This window comes from Otolemur garnettii, unplaced genomic scaffold, assembly GCF_000181295.1.
Source record: "Otolemur garnettii isolate 467f Iridium unplaced genomic scaffold, OtoGar3 scaffold00014, whole genome shotgun sequence".
In the NCBI taxonomy this organism is placed as follows: Eukaryota; Metazoa; Chordata; class Mammalia; order Primates; family Galagidae; genus Otolemur; species Otolemur garnettii.
In genome coordinates, this window is record NW_003852409.1 from 18,161,297 (window position 1) to 18,169,855 (window position 8,559).

General features: G+C 40.5%; 1 pseudogene; it reads left to right on the forward strand.

Annotated features, from left to right (window-relative positions):
• Positions 1 to 272: 272 nt before the first annotated feature.
• On the forward strand, positions 273 to 390 carry LOC111723717 (annotated as a pseudogene).
• The last annotated feature ends 8,169 nt before the right edge of the window (positions 391 to 8,559 follow it).

Consider the following 8,559-nt stretch of genomic DNA (forward strand, 5'->3'; position numbering starts at 1 on the left):
TTTCACCCCCCGGCGGATCCCTCATTCTTCACACACACTGGGCATTCTATACATACTTGCTGAATGAGAAAATCCATGTTGAGTAAAGTGGCTGGGCCGGAGCAGGCCTCAGATGGGAGCGACCTTTTCCTGGTTGGAAGCTCGCTGATGGGTTTGCAGTGGTGAGAGAGGTGATGGTGGTAGGAAATGTCAATCACAGGGATTTCGGAGAGAATTTTTCTGCTTGTGGTATGAAGGCTAATTTGAAAAGCATCTGTGTGTAGGAGAATAGATGGCATGAATGGACAAGAATGGAGAAAGGTGTTATTTCTTATGTGCTATACGAATAGTTGAAGATTAATTAGCAGTATAACTATAAATAGTAATGCTGCCAGTCTCCTTCAGACAAGAAACTTTATAGAAAGTGGTTAAATGTATTAGGTAAATAACAGGTCTTTATCTACAAAAGATGTGACCATTTAAGTTTTTTGTTTTGGGAAACTAGGATTTGAAAAGATATGTTTGTGGGGTAGTACAAGCCATGTATGATGGTTCAGAGCAGGCTTTGGAGTTGATAGCCTGGAATTCTAATTCCAGCTTCATCAATGCTCTGATTCTCTGAGCTTCAGTTTTTTCCTTTGGAATAAAATGGGCATGAATTCTGCTTACCATGACTGTCATGACATTGCACATAAAAAGTGCTAAGTAAATAGTGGCTGTTATTAACCCTGTGTTTTCTATGCAGAAATTAAAAAAAGAAAATGAATGGAGAAAGGAAGAGTTATGTTACAGAGAGCTTAGGGAGAAAGATTCAACAGGCCTTGACTTAGTTCTGATTTAATGGGGGGAGTTAAAGGTGATCCTCAGTACCTGGTAGATCCATCAGCAGAAAGAAAGCAGAATACAAAGGATTTGGGGGGAACGTGGGGCAGGGTAGATAATAACTTTTATTTGTCAGATTTGAGGCAATACAGAAATATCTGAGTGGAAATGGTTAGTGGGCAGTTGGCTATATAGGAGGTAGTAAATGAACACAGATTAGGGAGTTCTCACAGAGAAGTTAAAGGAAAGAATAACATAAAGAAAGATGGTGACTTGCTCAAGGTCAGATATCTGGAGATTGGCAGACTCAGAACTTAAGGTCAGTTGTGTCCAATGTTCACCACAATGTGTACTGACTCTAAAACCGTCCAGATGCAGCTCAGAGCAACAGAGCTTAGGACTGGCTGTGGGGAATGCTCACGTTTAATGGGACAGGTGAATTCTTAAGAATATAGGTGCAAGATGCAAGAGAAAGCTAATGAAGGGTGAGAGGAGAATGCTGATACCATAAGACCCCCAAGTCTGGACAGGAGGACAGGCCCTGGTACCTGGGGCCAGGCAGCTTTGACAGGCCCATTTGACCTTGGCTAGGGCTGAAGTCTCCTCAGACCCCTCCTGCTTTCACTTTGAGGGCTTCTCTGAGAGCACCAGCTGCACTTTATTTTCATACACTTTCCACCCTGCCCACTGCCTGGTTCAAGCCAGAGAAAACTGGCCAAGTAGCAGTTCTCAGAACACAAGCGAGGCTCACATCCTGCCTGGTTTCTTCTCTGTTGCTCAGCCCAGAACAGCCCTGAGAGAATCGTGGTGAAGTGGCAGTTAGGACTTTTCAGAAGTCCCCATGCAGGGAAGGGCTCCTGGGCTCTTCTCTCCCCCAGACCCCCTCCCTCTAGCATGCCTTTGGGGTCATGCCATGGGCCAGGGGAGGAAAAGGAAGCAGACGCAGTGAGAGTGGGTGCTGGTAGGTTGTGAAACAATGTGAGAAACCTCCAGAGCCAGCAAAGAAAGTTTTGTTTTTGGAATTTGGAATTCAAAGTTTTTCCACACTCAACATTTCTGTGACCAGAAGGAGAGATAAAAATCGACATCATTCCACTGGTTTTTCAGCTTTGTTTTAAATTATCTGATTTTTAAACAGAAATTATTGTCAGTCTGATATTGTTTCCTTTTCTAAAATGTGGTTTAATTTCGTAAGGAGGCGAGCAGGACGGCAGAGCTGAATCATAGGAAATGTCAGCATGCAAGCTGTACACCCATGATTACAAAACCCTAGTCAAGTAACCCTGGTGCTCTCCTTAATCCTGGGTTTTTGGTTTTAGCTGAGTGCATTTCCTCTTCCTTTGATCTGCTAAACAGCATCTTTAATTTCATGTGAGAGAACAAAGCATGGGTCATGAGTTTGAGTCCCACCTCCTCTTCTTCCTGCCTGGGTGATACTGGGGCAGTCAGTTAATCTTTCTGAGTCTCAATTGTCTTCCTATAAATGCAAATGAGAAGATCGAGGACACACACACACACTACTGGCCCTTTGTAGGTGCTGAAATTGTGTCAATTCCTACCACTGAACAGAGTTGGATAATTTTTTCCCTAATGATGGTCACTGACTCACCAATTTAAAAAAAGAGGAAAAGAAAAAAAAATCAATTTACTGTATTTTGTTAATTCAAGAGGGACAGTTGTGGGTGTTTATGTTTTGGATCTTATTTTTAGACATTACATAAATGTTCCATCTACTGGATTTTGAAATTAAGAATGAGGAAACATTATTTATATCTGAATCATAAATTACAATAAATGAAAATATTACATGTGTGATTTCAGTTCTACATTATAGGTGTAAGGGAAGAGAGAAAGGGAAAAGGAAGGGAAGGGGAAAAATGGGGAGGTAAGAAACACGCAACTTTGGCTGACATATAAAAGAGATGGCCAAGGTAAGAGGAAGTGGACTTAGGCACCATTGTTTACAGAAAAATATTTTTGGTTTCTTCCTAATTAACACTTAATCTATAGGTCCTGGAGTCATGTATTTGCTGCTGTCACTTCTCTTTGAAATCCATCCATCTTTAATTTACTATTGATTTTATAAACACCCTTTGTGTGTGGCCCTATCCTAGATGCTAGCAAGGCAAAAGATCAAGCCATCCCTGCTTTCCTGGAGCTCATGGTCTTGTAGGACAGATAGACAGATAAATAAGTGTCCACAGAATAATAAGTAACTGGCTTGAATTTGGGATAGTAAAAATGCTTCCTACAGGAGATAATCCTCTGCTGGGTCTTCTAGGAACTGGAGCAGTTTTTTAGGCAGACAAGATTTTTGTGGCAGAGATTAGCAATGCATTTTGGGCAGAGAAAAATTCTGTATGGCTTTGAACTGGGAACCAGTTTGTTTGAACACAGTTCTGTTCATGGAGTCAGTTTGGCAGGTGTCTAAGTAATCATGGATATTGCAGACATGTAGATATGAGTTTAATCCTGATTTATTAGTTGGGCAAGTTGCCTTGGTCAAGCAGCTTAATCTCTGTGAGCCCTCATTTCTTCATATTTAAAAGGAGGATAAAATTCATGAATGTTGTAAACTTCAGGTGTATTGAGAGAATACAACCAAAAGCTTTGGACACTGCTGGGTGCACAGAGAGGATCCTCAAAATGAAACCAGGGCTTTCATTTTAATATATTGGATCTTAGGTCTAGTAGCATCTTAGTGGCACTCTGAGAAAGTTGGGTAAAGGGATGATAGAATATGTCCTGTGAAAGAATGTATTATTTATGACTTTTCAACTCTTCTGTTGAAAGTTTTCATCAACTTTTCAGAATCACAAACTCAAGTTAACAATGCTGACACTTTCTTTTGGGCTGCATCTCTCTCTGTATTTCCTAAAGCTGGAATAAAATTAAACCAAGAGTGAGATTCACTATCTTTGTTGTATTTACCTCTTGGTGAAAACAAAAACAAAAACAAACAAACAAACAACAACAACAAAAAAGCAAAACCAAAACCCTTAAAGCATTAACTCCTGAGACCAAAGCTTTTTGCAAGACCATCAGAAACACCTCCAATGCAAAGTTATTTTCAAGCCTGTGCTGAGGAGTAGCATCCAGGATGCCAGATAATGAGGATGTTATAGATTAAGTGCAGCCTTCTTAGAACAGACACTCATCTACAGGATGTAGAGAAAGCAAGTAAAACCGTGCAACTAAAGCATAAATGGAAGGCAGTCATTTTTAATACAGACTGACCTGAAGTTAGCTGTGTCTTCTTTAAGAATCCTGTGAATTACTTGGGAATCAGAGTGTAATTCATTTCAGTGCAGGAGGTCTCCAGTTTATAATTGTCCCTTCTCAGGTAATAGCCAGAGAAGGAACAATTCAATATGGGAAGAAGACTAAGGTATAAAGTTTCCACATGTTGACTTTCATTTAATCTCTCCACCGGTTTTCTGTAAGGTGCCCCTCCTTTCAATTGAGCCTGCAGTTCACCTAACCGGAAAATCCTCCATTCACTGCCTTCAGAATGGAAACCTCCAGCTATCCACTAGGATAGTGGCCAGATTTGTCTTCCTGTACCCTTGGCCCCAGTTGACCCTAAGGTCTCAAACTAGAATGTGCATCAGAATCTTCTTCTTAAAACACAGATTACTGGGGCCACCCACCAGAGTATCTGATCTAGTAGGTCTCAGGTAAAGCTTGAGAAGTTTCATTTCAATAAGTTGCCTAGAGATGCTGATTCTGCTGGTCTGGGGGTACACATCAAGAACCTTAGATCTTCGGGTAGAGAACTGGGCTCTCACTATTCTTCCAAGGTACCCGCCTCCCTCCATCCTCAGCCCCAACCCACCTTTCACGTGTTTGCCAGCTGTACTTTCTATTGCTCAGAAATACAATAATTTTAATGACTACCAGAGGAGAGTATGTCTATAACCTGGAGCAGAGGGGAATCAAAGGTGCCCTCTAATAGCTGAAGGTCTGTTATGTGAAAATAAGAGCAGGAGGTGGATCTTACCATATTGCCAATTTTGCCTCCAACAAAGCAAGACCTTTGGAGCAATTTAAAGTGTTTGAAAATGGGCAACTTTTGGTAAAAGATGATATGTTGAATATATTCATTTATCCCTGCTTTTCCTTAAATACCAATAAAATGACAGTGACTGAACTTTTAGCATAGTGTGGGGCATAAACTCTTAAGGACAAAGAAGAGGAGAAGGGATAGTAAGAATATTGAAAATGGGAAAGTGGAAAGACAGCTGTTCAAACTGGTTTTAGCAGAACTGAGAACTCTGAGCTGCAAGCTGGCAGAAGCTGGAGAACAAGGAGATTTGGACCTCAGGACCCCAGATAGGTTCTGTGTCCTGGGACTTCTGAACAGTGTGAAGTTAGGACTAAAAAGGGGAGGTCTAATTGAGAATGTTAAAAGGAGCAAGTGAAATTTCTAGATCCTGCCCCCACTAGGACACCAGGTGACATCTCCTCCTTCCTCCTAGTGGCTAGCTGGAGGTTTACATTCTAAGGGCAGTGAATGGAGGATTTTCTGGTTAGGTGAACTGCAGGCTCAAATGAAAGGAGGGGCACTTTACAGAAAACCGGTGGGGAGATTAAGTGAAAGTCAACATGTGGAAACTTTACACCTTAGTCTTCTTCCCTTACTGAGCTCCTAGATGTTGACTTCTAAGCATGTACTTTCCAGATAGTAGGATCATGCTGGGATTGAGAGGATGCTCAACAGCCTTGTAGCTATTACAGAAAAAGATTGGGAGAAGATGGAGAGAGGGTGTGGTGCAGGAAAGGCCTCCCTAGGGTGTCCAAATGGATATTAAGGACAATACTTGCTGAGCAACTTACTGTGCTCCAGATAGCAGGCTGTGAACGCCAATGATTCAACAGCGAGTGAGATTCAGTATGCCCATTCCTTGACCAACTAGATGGGGAAGTTGGAGGAAGGAACAGCATGTACAAGGGCAGATAGTAGAGAAACAGCCTGCTGAGTTTGTGGAACCATAAGCAGCTCAATACAGTTGGCATGGAAAGTGTAGATGTGCAGGGAGCGTGGGAGGGAGGGAGGCCCAAGAGAGGCTGTTTTGCTTATGTCCCTCTCTTTCTTTGCACATGTTCTATCAAAATGCATATTGTTTTATATGCACCTATTTTGAATCTTTATCAATACAATCCATTCTGATTTTCCTTTCTTTCCCAACAGGGCACTGTTTTTAAAATCTGTAAAGGTTGTTAGGAAGATAATCTAAGCCATTTCTTTGAACTCCTATCTGACCTTTGATGGTATTTTAGCCCCCTGACCTTTACCTTGTCATCCTCTCAGGGATAGACACCAAAATTATTTTCCATCCCTCTCTACCACCATTTGCTTTGAAACAGAAATATGGCAATAAATATTCCCAGAAATGTCCTCCGATAAACCTATGTGGAAATTGCTCGTGTTGTATACCTTGGAGAAAGGTTTCTGGGTAGACGGGCATGGGAATAAGACTAAGTATTGGCAGTTTTCTCCATAGTGTGGTTGTCTTTCAGCATAGTTTACCCCTGGGAAATTATGGCCACGATATTCTCACATCCCTATTAGTTTTTTTCCCCACACAATTTTATGATTTTGGAGTAGTGAACATTTTTATCATTTTTCCTCGGTCCAAAATGTCATTTTCATTTTTCTATTGGTAATGATTTGAGCATCTCCTGATAAGCTCTGTAAGTTGACTGTTCATATCCCGTTACCGTATGCTTGATTTGCACACTTTGAAATACAGTTTAGATATTAAGTCCTTGTTGGCCTTAGACCTTACAGATAGATTTTTCCAATCACTCATCTACTTGATAATTTTGTCCGTGAAACAAAAATCCTAAGTTGCAATCTAATCAAATCTGTTGACCTTTCATTGGTTTGTGCTTTTGAAATTTTAGCTTTTCCACTCATAGGTTACAAAGATATTTTCCTTTATTTTTCTTCTGTTGATTGTAGGTTTGCCTTCATATTTAGGTCTTAAAGTCTTTTGAAGTTACTTTTGGCATGTGATGTTGGGCAGAGGTCCAGGTTTATTTTTCTCCACATAGTGTTATCACTCAGACCCATCTTGGAAAATGAAGATATTTCCAGTGTTTACAGCAAGAGGAATTTAATGTACAGAATTAGTTACATGAATGATGGTAGGCTTGGAAAGCTAACCAGGAGATGCTGAAGCAAGCCAGTCAGTAGCAAGAGGAGAAAGCCATTACTACTGTTAGGTTGAATGATGAACAACAGGAAGAGACAAGGTTACTAGAACCCAGGGACTAAGGTCTGCTTGCTGGAAGCTGGAACAAATGAAGGCCTTTTGGAAGGGAATTGGAATGAATAATGAGATGCAGCTGCTGATGGAAATGTTATCAAGTGCATGGAGGAGGAGAGAGAAATACCCTGGCTTCTGTATTCCACTTTCTCTCCAGTCTCCTCCTCCATGGCCCCGCATTGGCCTCAGTTGGATGGAAGGCAGGTGGCATGAGAGACTGGGAATATAGCCCAGAGCCTGTGATATAAAGCAGAGAAGGTAAAAATAGATTGGAGAGGACCAAAGAGATGTAGGACCAGCACAGTGAACTGGTATTTCCCAGTGTCACCTGATAAAATTATCCTTTCTTATTGATTTGTGGTGCCACCTTTGTTCCACGTTAAGATCTCATATATACCTGGGTCAGTCCCCAAACTTTCTGTTCCATTCCATTTGTTTATTTGTCTGTTCTTGTTCCAGTTTCATTAAGTACTATGGCTTTATAGTATGTTCTATCTGGTAGGGGAATCCCCTTGCTACACTCTTCTTTTAAGCAAAACATTCATAGGCCTTTATTTCTCCATATAATTTATAGGATGTTCCCATTTTTCATTTCATTTTCTATATCTATTATAATTTTAAGGTTTTCTTCATAGAAATCTTAATTATGCAGCCGCAGAAGGAAAAGGAGCACCAATATTACAATGTCGCAGTGAAAAGGGTCACTTTCAGTCACATTCCTTGGCTAAAGCAAGTCGCATAGTCACACCCAATTTAAGGGGAAGGGGACCTGTAATCTTACCATGTTTCTGGGAGTAAAAATGGAAATGATGACCAAAGTCCGCTCTTCCGGTCACCAAATATTCAGTTCAATGTCCTTCTTGTATGCAAAACACAGTATGTAACCTCCAGGGAGACAACACAACAGTTCATATAGTCTCTGGAATCAGCTAAGAAAAATGAGATTACTAAGGAGTGCTAGGTGTCTTCTCTGATAATTTATATACCAAAAAAAAAAAAAAGGTTTTCTATGATCCCTTCCCCATTCACCTAATACACTGAGACAATAAAACTAAAATAAATCCTCTTATTGGAAAAAAAATAAAAGGATTGGAAATATAATAATTATTGGCCTACTGCAGTTAGTTCTCAAGTTGAATAATGCTGTCTGGCTGGAGCACGGCTGCTTATATTAGAGGTGAAGAATGTCTTTTAATCCTGGGTCTGCCTGAAGATATAGCCACAGAGTCTCAGAAACAGAAAAATGGCCTTGAGTCTTGGGACAGTCTGTGGGCCATATGCTTGCTGATGTTTCCAGGGACCACAGAGGTTATCTTGTCATTAAATACCCTAGAGTTTGACTTTCTTCAGAAACTTTCCCTTTCATTATTTCCTGTACCTAGGGATAATCCTCAGACACTATATATTATTATTATCATTTTTCTTTTATTAGACAAACAAAAAATGTTTTCTATTGAAAAATACTCAAACTGATAAAAACATTATT